The sequence below is a fragment of the Triturus cristatus genome, chromosome 6 (genome assembly GCF_964204655.1).
Source record: "Triturus cristatus chromosome 6, aTriCri1.1, whole genome shotgun sequence".
In the NCBI taxonomy this organism is placed as follows: Eukaryota; Metazoa; Chordata; class Amphibia; order Caudata; family Salamandridae; genus Triturus; species Triturus cristatus.
In genome coordinates, this window is record NC_140589.1 from 320,371,785 (window position 1) to 320,387,033 (window position 15,249).

General features: G+C 46.7%; 1 protein-coding gene across 8 annotated transcripts in view; it reads right to left on the bottom strand.

Annotated features, from left to right (window-relative positions):
• Positions 1–15,249, bottom strand: part of LPIN1 (lipin 1) — a 421,902-nt gene that overhangs the window by 174,682 nt on the left and 231,971 nt on the right. The window contains exon 1 of one of the 8 annotated variants that reach the window (XM_085610680.1): positions 7,241–7,498. The exons of 6 other annotated variants lie outside the window; for them this stretch is intronic. The gene's annotated coding sequence lies outside the window, so the exon portion shown is untranslated. Of the gene's footprint in view, positions 1–7,240; positions 7,499–15,249 lie in introns of those variants that run through there. One more of the 8 variants, XM_085610678.1, reaches the window with a different exon arrangement.

Sequence of the window (15,249 nt, forward strand, 5' to 3'; positions counted from 1 at the left end):
GGTGCAGATTTGATTGTTCCTGTACATAATGCCGTATTTGTAATGTACAGTACAGTATTATGCTCCATGCTTATGCTTAATCTTCTGTCACATATATCGCCTATTGACAGAGAGGGCTTTATTCACAAAGGTAATTTACACTTTTTAGTACGTTTACAGTTTTGAGTAAGTTTACAACTTTTGGGATTTCACAAACTGCACTTTTGCAGCAACGTACACTTTTCTAGTAGGTCCAGCACTACACATGGCCAACCACAGGTACTATAACACCTTTCTATAGAAAATAGTGGAGGTAGGGACTTAAAATAAAACCCCATAGAAAATAATATTAAATGAAATTATTTAAACTATTTAAAATATATATATAAATCAATGTTCATTTATCATCCTATTTTAATAATTATCAAATATTTTATAATTAAATAATAAATATGTATTGTTTTAATTTATTTTACATTATTTAATATTTATTTATATGTTTAACTATTTTAAATTATTTAATTCAATGTAACATTATTTCCTACAGGGTTTTATTTTACGTCCCTACCTACATTATTTTTCTGTTGGAGGGTGTTGCAGTACCAGTGGTTCCCCGTGTGTATTCCTGGATTAATTATTCAGTCAATCAATCAATCAGTATTTGTAAAGTGCTAATAACCACGCGTGAGGGTATCTAGGCGCTAGCTAGCTAGGCTCAGTCGAAATGCTATGTCTTGAGTTTCTTCCTGAATTCCGCCAGCGAGGTTTATGCCTGAAGAAGAAAGGGGAGGACGCTCCAGGACTTGCGGCGAGGTAGGAGAAGGAACGGCCTCCACTGTGTCTTCGGCAGATGCACAGTGTCTGTGTGAGGGAGACGGAACAAAGGTCTCTGGATAGTTGGTGAAAGTTCAGACGGTGGTTGATATATGTGGGTCCTAATTCATGGAGGGCTTTTTAGGAGTGTGTTAATATCTTGAATTGGCATCTTTTCTGGACGGGGAGCCATTGGGGGCTCCTAAGGTGTGGGTTCATGTGGGTTAGTTTGGGAAGGTTGAGAATGAGTCTGGCTGCGGAGTTCTGTATGATCTGGAGTCTCCTTATGAATTCGGTGGTGGTTCCTGCATACAGTGTGTCGTCGTAGTCCTGCCGGCTGGTGATTAGGGCTTGGGTGATGGTTTTTCTCATGCCAATGGGGAGGCATTTGAAGAGTCTTCTAAGCATGTGAAGAATGTGGATGCAGGGGGAGCAGACTGCGTTGATCTGTCATTTTATGGTGAGTTTGCTGTCCAGAATGATGCTGAAGTTGTGGGCATGGTCTGCTGGTGTGGGAGTGAGGGGAGTGAGTCCGAGTTCAGAGGGCCCCCAGGTGTCGTTCCAGGGGGAGGAGTTGTTGCAGAAGATCAGCACCACGGTCTTGTCAGTGTTGAGCTTCAGACAATTATCCTTCATCCAGTCGGCGACATTCTTCATGCAGTTTATCTTCCTGGTAGTGGGGTCTGCTGGGAGCGAGAGGATGAGCTGGGTGTCGTCGGCGTAGGATATAATGTTGAGATCGTGGGTTACTATGATTTCGGATAGAGGTGTCATGTAGGTGATGAAGAGGGTGAGGCTGAGGGATGAACCTTGCGGGACACCACAGATGGTGCTCTTGTACTTCGAGGTGAAGACAGCTTGGCGGATTCTTCTAATTTGTCCCGTGAGGAATGATGCCATCCATCTGAGGGTGTCTCCCTGGATCCCGATGTGGTGCAGCCTCTTGATGATTGTGTGATCGGATACGGTGCCGAACACTGAGGAAAGGTTGGGAAGGATCAGGGCTGCAGATTTTCCCCTGTGGAAGAGGGTACTGATGTCGACAGTGGCAGCGATCAGGTTGGTCTTGGCGCTGTGGTTGGCGTGAAAATCGGATTGGGAGGTGTTGAGCAGGTTGCTTCTCTCCAGGTGTTCAGTGAGTTGCTAGTTGATGGCCTTCTCGAGGACTTTGGCGGGGAAAGGGAGCAACGAGATGGGGCGGTAGTTCTGGAGTTCGATGGGGTCTGTGGAGGGTTTCCTGAGGAGAGGTCTTACTTCTGCGTGTTTCCATGTGTTGGAAAAGGTGGTTGTAGCGATGGATGAGTGGAGGATGGTGGTGGCTTGGCGGCTGATATCCATGCTTCCTAGGTTGAAGAGGTGGTGGGGGCAGGGATCCGTGGGTGCTCTCGAGTGGATGGAGTTCATGATGGCTGTGGCGTTATGTGTGGTGAGCTGTTCCCACGCAGTGACCGGCTGGTCTGGGGAGGCATCCGTTGGAGTGAGGAGGCTGTTGAGGTCGGTGGGTTGGGGCTCGAAGTTCCTGAAGATGATGGATATCTTGTTGTGGATATGGTTCGCTAGAGCGTTGCAGAGTTCCTGTGAAGGAGGGATTGTGTTCTCGGTGGCTTAAGGCAGGAGAACTCTCTGACGATTCTGAAGAGTTCCTTCATGTGGTTGGCACTTGCTTTGATGCGGTTTGCCAAGGGTATTTTTTTGCATCTTTCAGTCGTTGGTGGTATCTGTAGCGGGCTGACTTGAAGGTGGCTCGGTCTGTTGTGTCTCTGCTGGGGCGCCATCTTCACTCCAGTTATTTACAGCTGCGTTTCTAAAGTGTAAGTTACTACAAAAGTCTAAGTTATGACAAAGGTGAATTTTGTTAATACAGAAAAATAGTAATCTTACTAAAAAGTATAAACTTACTCAAAAGTGCAGTTTGTGAATCAGGCCAAGAGAGTTTAATTGTGGAGAGCAGAACTAAATCATATCACATCTATTTTTTCTATCCAGCGTAATACAATCAAGGGACAAGGTGCATAACTAACTAACCCTCAAAGGAGATAGTGTTTCAGATGCAGCCTAATGTAGTGGCCTTAGTGTGGATACACATTGTGACAAGGTTAGTTTGTTTGCATGAGGTATAATCGGAACGTTGTGTTACCCCCCTACACATCACAAGAAAGACCTCATCTGGAGTATCGCGTCCACTTGTGAGGCCACACCGCCCGAAGGACAAAGACAGCACGTAAACAGATCAGAGAGGAACTGTGCCCTATGAAAGTCACATATTTACAAACATGCAGCACAACTGGAGGAAACGAAAGTGATAACGCAGTGATATTTAAATCCAAAGCCAAGGTAAATACAGCACAAAAGGCCAGCCTATTCAGCAGATTATAACTGAACACTTGGGGCCTGGAGTGACTGAAAAGGACAAACGTGACTGCTGTGCAAGCTGTACATTTATAGATCTGTTCCTCCGGCCTTACCCCATGACCAGTGACCACCTCCACACCATAAACACTAAAGACAAAGAAGGTGGTTCATAATGTGGGAAAATGTCAATTATCCTACACTACTAGCGAAGAAACATGTTACAGAAACGTTGAGCACATTGATCCATAATGTATTAAAATGCTCGCGCGGCAGTGCATCGAGGTCATCGTTGCTTTACATCGTACAGATGTGCAACACTGCCCTCCCATACAAAGGCAGGGGCGTAAAACACTGATGCAGGGACTATGACGCATGATGACAAATTGCACCAAAACAGAAAGGAGACATGAAGTAATTGTGAGATAATTCTCTCAATCAACGAAAGCTAATTGGAAGACTAAACTATGTACTAATTAAAAAAATTAAATATCGATTGTATGCAGTACCTCCCTGAAGAAAAGACAAACCAGGAAACGGAATGAACGAAGTCCTGGGACAGAAGCGGAAGGACACTAATGTTGGAGGTGTATCAAGAGTAAGCAGGCTATAGGGAGAGAGGACCGGCTCAGTACTTCTTATAGTGCTATCGAACTATATGCACAGTGTATATTGTAATCATACACCACGGGCACAAAGGTAGAGTGTAAGTCTCTTCACATAAGTTTTTCAAGACGAATCAATAACAAGCATTGGCAAAATTAATAGGTCTGGCACTGGCTGCCAGCCTTTTTCGTTTTGTCAATGAATGTTGTGTTTTTTCATGTTTTTGTAACACTTGATAGTTGGGGGAGCTGCAAGGCCCTTCCTAATATTAAACACGTTGTCTAAAAACGAAAATATTTTTGGGGTCCCAAAAATACACATTGCCATAATGGGCCCTGGCACTGAAGAGAGTTGCTTTGTGTGAGTGTGAGTTCATCACGAAAGTAAGTCAAAGGTTGAAGCGAGACAACCTAATGTCCCATGCTGCATGGTGGAAGAAAAATGTGAATAGTACAACACAGTCAAAGGGATGAAGGGGGCTGGCTGAAGGCCCCTACAAGTAAGGATATCATATACTTTTAGTAAAAAATCGAAAGGTCTCAGCTAATATCGTACCTACGACTGCGACTGGGGGAGCATGATATCAAACATGGATGGTGGCAACATACGCTGTAATGGTGGTGCTCAGAGAACCGACTGGTGGAAAATTAGACAGACTAAGACCTTGGTTATGCTCAAATGTCCATAGCGTAAACAATGCACCATCAGTTCCTGTTTGGTTAAACACAGTAGGCTGAGCAGCCAATCAGGATCTTCACATAGGAGGAACGGCCCACTGTGGTCGACTCTGCAATCACTGTGCATATTGATGTAAGAGGAACTTGTGCTAGATGACTGTTTATAGATACCATGCAGGGATGATGTTATGTAGGGGCAGATGAGAAGACATTTGGGGGGAACAATAAAAGGAGAGAGGAAAATTTGAATCTAGAGGGAACACGGGGAATTAAGGGTGATATGACAGTGTTGGTATTAGAATAACTAGATGTGAAGATGTAGAAGGTATGAGTGATGTAAGGAGGTCTGAATTGAATACTCAAGGGCTGTGAACCAGCCTGCTTGAATAGGGTGAACAGACTGCGGACGGCTACCATATGTACTTTACTCAGTTATGTTAAGACGTACTGTTCCATGCCAGTCTGGAAAATAGCTTAGGTCCTGGCAAATAATGTTAAAACCTGCCCGGCAAGTGGGCAAAGTGAGCTAGGCTTCTCTTCTGTAGGCTGTCTTGAGAGAGGGGCTCTCAAACCAAAGGACGTTAGAAATATGGCTCTAAATGGGTCATATTGCACCATGTTTGTTTAGAAAATATAGGCTAAGGGCTTTCAGGGCTGCTTCATGGCAGACCATCAGCCCTAAAAGCATTTCCTGGGATGGCAGCCTACCAGGAAATTACAGCAGTCCCAAAGATCCCGCCCAGGCACTGTGGGAGCCTGATAAGGCGGCTGCTACAATAATTTCTTGTCGGTAAGTGTGCTGAGGTTGTTCCAGACCAGATGATGTGGCCTAACAGCTAGAGCGGTTGAGTTTTAATCTGGGGAAACGGATTTGAGCTTCAAAAGGGATGCTCAACATCCTGCGATTCTGGGCAAATCGCTTAATATCTCTGTGCCAAACAAAATGAATGTGTCCGTCTGTAACACAACTGGTGCTCATGTACAGCGCTCTGATACCTTTGGGTCAAGTTCGCGCTATATAAAACTCCGGGGGGAAAAATAGATACCTTAGTGTAGATATTTTCTACCTATCCAGAAAGAAGTGTTGAGACAGAGAGTTGTTCGCAATTATTAGTCAAGTTTTCTAATACAAAAGCCTAAGCGGTCCTATCACTCACGAGGGTAACACAGGACGTCACATATGAATATACACTGGACACCAGTAAGGGACAGAGGGGGCTGACAAGGCCTCCGGCATAGGCGTCTCCTTATTCAGGGGAGCCACAAGATGGATGGCCAGTTTCCTGAGTGCGGGTGTCATGTGCCAGCAGGTGTCCTAAGCTGCACATACTGTTTATTACAACAAAGTAGTATTTATTACAACAACGTCTTTAGTCCTCATCCTCACCACCCTACACTAACACAGTTCTGGCTAGAGTACATGGCTGGGCAACCAGCCAGCTGAGTTGGGTATGGAGTTGCCTCTAGAAATGTGTGTGTTTTTGGTGTTGAGTTTGTGGCATGAATTCATTTATGCAGAACGATTGTTCCCGATGCAGTTTTGATTGTGAAATCGTCTGATCTGATTTTTGTTTAACAGAAACCTCATCTTTCCTGGAGTCTCCCTTCTCCACCAAGGTGTTAGTGAGTACTGTATGATTGTTTTCAAAACATGCCTTCCTGCTCCTGCGCAAGCGGTTGGTGGCAAGACAACAACTCTGTAATCTCTGGCACCTCCCCATAGTTTCAAAACTTCAAAGCCCGCCCTGGCAATGTTCTTGTGATTTTGAGCAGGGACCATTCAATGTACCTGATTTTGACTGGCCAATCCTGACTCGTCCCTTTCCCATGTTCCCGGGTACAGTGGGTTGCGGCAAACATTACAATAACTGATGCCAGGAAACCCACACTTAGACGCGGCATCTCGAATGTGCTGATCTCATTTGATTTTAGACACAAAATCGACACCTCCCATTTTTCCAATCACCAAGGAAACTGATAGAAAAACAAACACAACAAAAGAAGCGCCCGCCATTCTTGTAATATGTGGAAAGTACCAATTTATTGTTTTGGTGGAAAACGGAGCTGATCAGCTATAAATGGTTTCACGGGTACAGGGAATCATTTCATTTAACGAACAGCTGCATCCAGCTGTATCTTGACATTTGTAATTGGTGTGTAATGGTGTCCGGCGACTTTATTTAGCATAGTTTTAACCAGTAAACATTTCTACAGTTTTTTCCTACAGGACTAACATCCCAAAACTGCATTCGCGCCCCGCTTCCGCTATGAAACGTGTCAATTTATCGGCTGGGAAATGAAATCCCACAGGATATATTTTCAAGCAATGCTATATCTTCTGGTATGCCCACATCTGCCATGCTGTTCTGCATACATCTTTATACTAAATTCATTTGCCTTTCTGCAGCACTGGTAAGGGTCTTTATATCAAAACCAGAGATCTGCAGCGAAAAATACAAGCAAATATCCTATTATTCATCAGAAGAAAAATAAATAGTTCCAGCTTGTACATCGCCTATAGCATACATCGAGGCAGTTTTTCTGTTGTTGCTGTAATGAAACTGTTATTAAGTATAACTGGCTAGGTATGCTTTGATGGAGTTTATAAGGATTGCATGAAAATGTATCCAAATAAATACCTCACACGTTGGCACTTCGTGTGTACGTGTAGACCACAGACACCCCCCAAACAGCAGATGAATGAAACCTTCTCAGGAGTACGTCACCCCGCCCCACTGACAGGCCATTGAGATTTGTTGAACAACATAGGCAAGAAATACGGCGTAAATCCGTACATACGATGGGCAGGTACTCACGTATGTAATGCTCGCCGTGCAGGCACGCGCCAGCAGCACACGGAATTCTGTCAGTCCAAGTCAAACACAGGCAGCCTTAATCAAGGAGCCCTGGAGGACTATCCTTGCAGCAGCGGCATCGAGGGGCGGCGCTAGGGTATCTGTTAATAACGGTTGTGGCAGCGTCAGGCTGCCGCGTGAGGTTGTTCTTACAACGCACCGGCGACCGTGTCTCCGAGACACCCCTGTACAGCCCCATGCAGTCATACAACGAGATGTGCCTTCCGATAGGCGAGGAGGCCGCTCTTACTGTTGTGACATGCCGAGAAGGAGGAGACCTGAGGTGATCCGGCCATCCAATCAGGAGGCCGCCACAGCTCAACCCAGCCATCAGCAGGCTCGGGAGGAAAACCCAAGACTGCCTTACTCAGAATGTGCTCACACAATTGAATGAGGTGGTTTTTGTCACATGCTTTATTCTGTCCCTTTTTGTTTTTTTGTTTTTTGTTTTTTACGGTGTGTGTTTTTTTTGCAGAACGCAGAGTGTGGTCAAAGTGAACACGCTTCCACTTTCTTAAATGTGTAACAGGAGCAGGTGGTGGTGGTATGAAGCAATCTGGAACCGCATCTCCCTCATTTCTAAACGCGACACACGCATTGGGGGCTTAACTGAATGTTTACGTTTATCTTGCTTGCCTCCGTTTCACCACTCCAACACACATGACAATGATGCCAGACAAGGAAGGTTGCACCATACCATACTGAGACAAATGTAATTTGATCACACGACCTATTTATTGGCAAGCGCGAGACTAACCAAAAATGCATGTTTCCAAGCAATTTACACAACTAAAGAACAGGCTGTTTTAAACTGCACATCCCAGATACGTGTCTATTGGATTTATTTTCAGATTTTAATAACCTTTGTTCATTAATTCACTCCGACAGTCAGGATGCGCAGTGAGTGGGTTCCTATTGCTGAGCAGTCTTATCTGAATTTGCTGACCAACAGAGGAAATGTTTATGGCCTTCAGACGAAACACCAACATTCTAAAGTTTAAGAAGGATCACACAGGCGAAACCAAACCTCTTCCCTCAACGTTTCTTGCCATTTTTGCTGATAACACACAGATGTTGTTGCTATTGTTATTTGGAACCTTCAAATCACACTCTCTGCTAATAGTACGGCTTCAAAGCACTGTGAAATTCAGAGAATAAATGTTTCCTTCAGTTTATTGAAACGGGTGTAAGTGGAGTAAGGTCGTATCTCTGTTGGGTAGAGAACTGAAGGCAGTCAGGTTAGATGCAAGATGTCGGACACAGACGTCGTGTAACATAAACCCTGGCCTGGTGCGGCTACAGAGGACAATACCTGGAGATTTTGCATGTAGTTTGTGAGTTGTGAGTCAGTGATGTGTGACAGCATGCGACCCTTGGGCCGACCAGCAATGAGAGAAGCAGCTTGCATGGGAAAGGCCCAAGACTGAACAAGCGGGTTTACTGCTTTCCCTCCTTTACGCCTCACCTCCTAATAAGTAATAACTAATTGTCATATGACTAGATGACTCTGAATGCCCCTCTCGTCAATCATGCTCATTGCATCTTAGACTGAGGTTGGCTATTTCCAGCAGTCACCACTCCCACAAGAGTTCCACTTCCTCTCCCCCCCCACCCCCCACGCATAAGTCCTTTTTCATCTGCAAGGAAAGTCCCCATGCTGCAAATTCTTCCACGAAGTTGGAATCCTTTATCTCATATACCCCTTAAAAAGACAGAGCAATTACTGGACAATAAAAAGATCTGTCATTCTCCATTGTGCCCGTCCACACTAGATAGCCTCTAACAATTGTGTGATGAGCAAACGTGACTCCTGCACATGGTGGGTGTGGTGGCCAGCGGCATAGGAAGGGGGGTGCGGTGGGTGCAGGCCGCCCTGGGTGTCATCACTGAGGGGGGTGACAAAATGGTGGGGAGCGTATGGATAAGGAAGGGGAGGGGGTGTTTCTTTCTGCCGAAATCTGTCTCTGCAGTTTGTACTGGAGCGGGAAGGGGGTGACAAGAAATTTTCCGCACCGGGTACCACCTGACCTTGCTACGCCACTGGTAGTGGCTAAATGGATTAATGTGTCCACTGTAGGGGATTCTGTTTGACTTCAAGATCACAGGTTCAAATCCCCATGTATCCACTCAGCCGCTCATCCTTCCGAGATCGATAAAATGAGTACCATTGAGTTGGGTAACAATAAACATCAGTTATTCAGTGCCATGATACCGTTGGGTGAACCCTGTACCGTTATGTTATGTTATAGTCTACATATCAGACACCCCCATTCTACTTCTTCCATCTCAACTAAGAGGTAACTTTACAACTGGGGTCCAATTCGTTTTCTAAAGAAACACACCTACCTCCCCTACAGACACCACGCCAGCTACATTTCAGCAATATACAGAGGCCATTTTAAAGTCTTCGCACTCATCTTCAATACGCTACAAGGGGCCTGTCTTCAATACACTACAAGGGACATGTGTATTTACATTCACACATTATAACAGCAATTGTTAAAGCTTATGTATGTGTAGATTTACGTTCTTCTATGTCACCAGTTAATGCATGGTTGACTTCCTGTGTGGTGTTTTGACTCCTGTCCTCTGGCCCATCGCTCTGAAATACGGTTAGGTGGAGTTTGTGTTTTGTAAGAAGACAAACAAATAAATACAATTAAAAAAAATAACCGAGAAACCATGACTCTTTAAAAAGCCCTCTAAAGCTTTGGGCCTTGGAATAGATTAAGGCTGGCTATGCATAATGTGCATGGTGGGGTGTGATGTCTGACCACCTGGATGAAGTAGATGACCAGACACCTTGTGTGCCAGGATACGTCTTGCCTGGAAGATGGACACATTCATTGAGCAGAGTTAGCATGAGCAGAACATAGGGCACTTAACGTATTTCTGTAGCCAAGCATCAATAGGTTTCATGTTACATTCCTTCATATTGCCTTCATAAAGAGCACACTCAGCCCAATTGGTTACAAGCGCGTTGCATTTTAGAACAGCACCCTAGATAGAACGATACACAGCAGGTGGCACTGAGGAAAGTGCTGCATGAAAGTGGAGTTAGACATGTGCAGACTCCTGGAGAGGGTACTGAAGCTTTTCAAGGAGGGGCCTTTACACTGTGAAGAAGGAGGACATCGTCTATGGAATGGCCTGCCTGCCTACATTAGGCTATATATGGTCCCCTGACATGCCCTCAATGATCACCAGTGACAGCAAGTAGACTAAGGCGTACCTGATATGCCACCACCAAGTAAAGTTCTCAATCAATAGTGTTCATATATTGTATATTTCAAACACCTTTTTAAGTAACGCTTTGCATTCTACATCCACCTTATTATATACAGAAATCATCTGATTAATGCATTAATTCCCAATTTATGTTTTGTGTTATTAATTATTTACAGCACTTCTGATAGAAAGGATAAACAAGATAAAACAAATAGAAAGAAATCACCTTGAACTGCAAGAGGGTGTTTGCTTGCGCATTCTGGTCACAACATCAATCTGAGGACAGAGTGGGCCGGTGCTACTGACAGCACCTTTGGGGTCAGCAGGCTGAGTCATAACTTTAGGGAATCAACCCTATGCGTTGGATTACACTCTGCCTGCGCGCTTTTGGTAGGTGCTTGGCCTAGGCCTGGCAGCCACCCAGGAGCTGGGCCATTATCCTGGAGCAGTTCTCGTGGCATTCTGTTCTGTTGTTGACCAATGATCCCTGTAGCATGTTCTGCTCTTACACACACAGCACAAGGATAACATTAATATTTCGTTACCAAACATACTTTAACCCCTTGTGTGCCCCGCCCTTTCCCCGCCCTGTGCCGGGCGTTGAATTAGCGGGCGGGGTTCATGACGAGATAGTCTCGACATGGGCACAGCGCAACCGCGGCCCATGACGAGACCATCTCGTCATGGGCACTCAAGGGGTTAAGTAACATCCAGCCATCATATGCCAGGGAATGCCACAAACACATGGTAGGAGCGTGCCTCCATTATACTGTAGCTGTTGTTGCTGTTAGAACTTATCACATTTTTTTCTCCCTCAAAAAGTCTATTCCCTCTCAGTGAGAACCAGTACATAGGGTGCTGCCATTCATTCACTGGTTTCCCATAGAAGTCTTAAGAATCTCGATATTATTTTTCAGTGGGTGTTAGATCTGTCAGTCTTAGGGTGGTTGTTAGAAATGGGGGTCTGTAGTTGGCAAGGGCTTGCACCTTTGTCCAAATAGAGACACTTCTTCCTAGTCAGGGTTAGGGAGTTACACTCCTAAAATAACCCCTGCTCACCCCCTTGGTAGCTTGGCACGAGCAGTCAGGCTTATCTTACAGGCCGTGTGTAAAGCATTTGCACATAACCAACAGTAATACAGTGTAGCACTACAAACGGACACCACACCAGTTTAGAAAAAATATCTAATATTTTTATATACTTGAAACAAGACCAAAACGATAAAAATCCACAATACAGTAATTAAAAATCTTCAGTTATCACAATAACTTTGTAAACAGTTCCTGGATGTCGATAGCTCCGTCCGGGGCTATCACGGTGTAGTGAGCAAACAAATCCAAACAGTTCTGGCTGACCGCGGCGTTGCGGGCCAGCTACGGTGTCGGGTAGACCCGCAAACAGTACCTTTCAGAAATGCAGGGCGTCGATGACTTCTCGTTGAGCTTCCGAAATCACAGCGTCCGCAGGCGTCGGTTCCGGAGGTCGGTGCACTAGTCATCGTGGCCCTCGAAGTCACATGCGTTGCAGATCAGACTCCACTTTGCTGAAGTCAGGAGCGCTGGCGTCGGCAGGCGTCGGGTGCTGGGGTGCGAGGTGCAGTGTGTGGTGCCCTCAGGTCGCGGTGTGAGCAGCGGCTTGGTGGTGGCATCAGATGGCGTCATGGGTGAACCAGGATCGCGGTGTGAGATGAAGGCGGTGCTCGTCACGGTGCTGGCAGGTCACGGTGCAGGCAGCGGCGTTGTCGTGTCTGGAGCGATGTAGTCGACTGACAAACTGGAGTCAATGGAACTGGCATCGGTAGGCCAAGGCTGCGGTGCGGGATGAGGGCGGTGCGTCGTGTAACTTTACGAGCGGTGCCCTCGAACCACGGTGCAAGCAGCGGCTTCGATTCTGGCGTGGAGCAGCATCGTCGGGGATACCAAGGCGTTGTCGTGAAGCGAGGCGGTGCGGAGTGCGGTGCCCACAGGTCGCGGTGCGAGCAGCGGCTCGATGGCGGCATCAGCAGGTGGCGTCGGTGAGACCAGGGTCGCGTTGCGGCAGTGCCCTCTGCGGTGCCGTCAGGACACGGAGTCGGCAGTTTAGACGTCGTCGAGTTGCTTTTCTTCTGTTGCAGCACAAAACACACAGTTCCCAGTGCTGAGGGCAGAAGAGCTTAAAGTCTCTGCTGTTCCTGAGACGTCTTGAACAGGGGGCAAGCTCTACCTCAAGCCCTTGGAGAAACTCACAAAAGTAGATTGCAGAAAGTTCAGACCAGTCCTTTCACTGCCAAGACAGAAGCAGCCACTGCAGGCCAACACAGCAAAGTGCACAGCAAAGTGGTAGTTCCTCCTCACAGCTTCTCCAGCTCTTCTTCTTGGCAGTCTTCTTGATCCAAAAGAGTTCTGAACTCTTGGGGTCTGGGTCCCAATATGTATACTAGCAAATCCTTTGTCCTCTGAAGGCAGAGGGTCCTGTACCTAGTTCCAACCAGTCCTGGGTGCATTCTGCCAGTGTGCACCTTCTTCCTTTGTTAGTGTGGGCTAGGGTCTTCGGACGCACCACAGGAGGTGGAGCCAGCATTGTGGAAGGCAGGCACAGCCCTATTCAGGCCCAGGTGCTACTCCTCCCTCCACTCGACATGTAGATAGGTCTATTCAGCCTTGTGCTGACTCACCCTGTCTCCTGGAGTCTCCCCAGCCCCTGTCACTCCCAAACCAGACAAACAATACACAAGCTAGTAGAGGCGGGCTGGATGATTAGGTAAGAAAATACCTACTTTCTAAAAGTGGTATTTCCAAACATAGAATGTTAAAACCATCTTCACTAAAAGATATATTTTATCACTCCGAGTTCAGGCATACTAAACTCGAATTTCTACCATGTTCCCTGGGTCAGTTCGGATTATAGGATGTTATAATCAAACTGCCCATTCTGGCCTATGGGGAACAGGTAGCCTTGCAATAGTGAAAAACAAAGGAGGCTGTAATTCACTATCAGGACATGCCACACACACCAGGACATGTCCTACCTTTCACATATAATGCACCCTGCCCACAGGGGTATCTTGGGCCTACCTTAGGGATGAAGAACATGTAGAAAAGGGAAGGTTTAGGGACTAGCAAGTGTGTGCACTTGCCAAGTCGACATGGCAGTCCCAGGCTACACACAGGCTCTGCAATGGCATGCCAGATTTACACTTTACGGGCTGTTTGCTTGGGTGAGACAATCCAGTGCTGCAGCCCACCAACAGCATTTGATTTATGGGCCCTGGCACTCGCAGTGCACTTTACTAGGGACTGACACATACATCAAATAGGAAACACCAATCCATAACACATTTTACCACAGGAAAACTTGCACTTTACCACTGATCAGCAGTGAGAAGAGTGCACAGAATCATCACACCAGCAAAAACCGAGTCAAAACCGGGAGGCCAGAAATAAAAAACTCAGGGGAAACACGCCAAAAAATGTCAAGTCTAACACATGTCCCCTCCAGCTGAAAGTAGGGAGAACTACCCACCATCCTGGGAGTTCTCTTCACTAAAGCGGAAGAACCTGGACAGACCATCGGCGTTGGCGTGCTCTGTGCCAGGGCAGTGTTCCACCATAAAGTCCATTCCCTGTAGGGAGATGGACCACCTCAGCAGTTTTGGATTCTCACCCCTCATTTGCATCAACCATCTGAGGGGCCTGTGGTCTGTCTGAACCCGGAAGTGAGTCCCAAACAGGTATGGTCTCAGCTTCTTCAGTGCCCAGACCACAGCAAAAGCTTCCCTTTCTATGGCACTCCACCTCTGTTCCCTGGGGAGTAGTCTCCTGCTAAGGAAGACTACAGGCTGGTCTAGGCCCTCTTCGTTCAGTTGTGAGAGCACCGCTCCTACACCATGCTCTGAAGCGTCAGTCTGCACGACAAATTCCTTGGAGAAGTTGGGTGCCTTGAGCACGCGTGCTGTGCACATGGCTGCCTTCAGGGCATCAAAAGATTTCTGTCAGGACTCAGTCCAGATCACCTTCTTGGGCTGCTTCCTGGAAGTCAGCTCTGTTAAGGGGGCAACAATGGTGCCGTATCCCTTAACAAACCTCCTATAGCACCCGGTGAGACCTAAGAAGGCCCTCACCTCTGTCTGGGTCTTGGGGGGCTCCCAAGCCAGAATGGTTCCACTGGGGCCATGACCCACACTTTTTGCCCACGTTGAAATTCAACCAGAGTGACATTCTGGTCATACCACTTCTTCATTTCTTCCTCGCTTGCTTCTAGGTTCGCCTGAGCGAGTTTCCTGAAGCGGGCAGTTTGGTTTCTGAAGGCCAGCATGTAACTAAACACATCCTGGGGAGTTTTCCTGGGAGCTGCTTCCCAGCCTTCCTTCACCAAACTCAGAGGTCCTCTGACAAGGTGGCCATACAGGAGCTCAAAGGGACTGAACCCAAGAGACTTCTGAGGCACCTCCCTGTATGCAAAGAGAAGGCATGGCAAGAGGATTTCCCACATATGCCTCATGGGTTCTGTTAGACCCTTAATCATGCCCTTCAAGGTCTGGTTGAATCTCTCCACCAGACCGTTACCGTGTGGGTGGTAAGGAGTGGTGAACTTGTAGATTACACCACATTCCTTCCACAGGGATGTCATATACTTGGATAGGAAATTGGTTCCCCGGTCAGAAACCAACTCTCTGGGGAACCCCACACGGGAAAAGATCCCCATTAACGCCCAGCCCACCACTGGCACCGTCATTGTCCAGAGGGGGATTACCTCCGGGTAC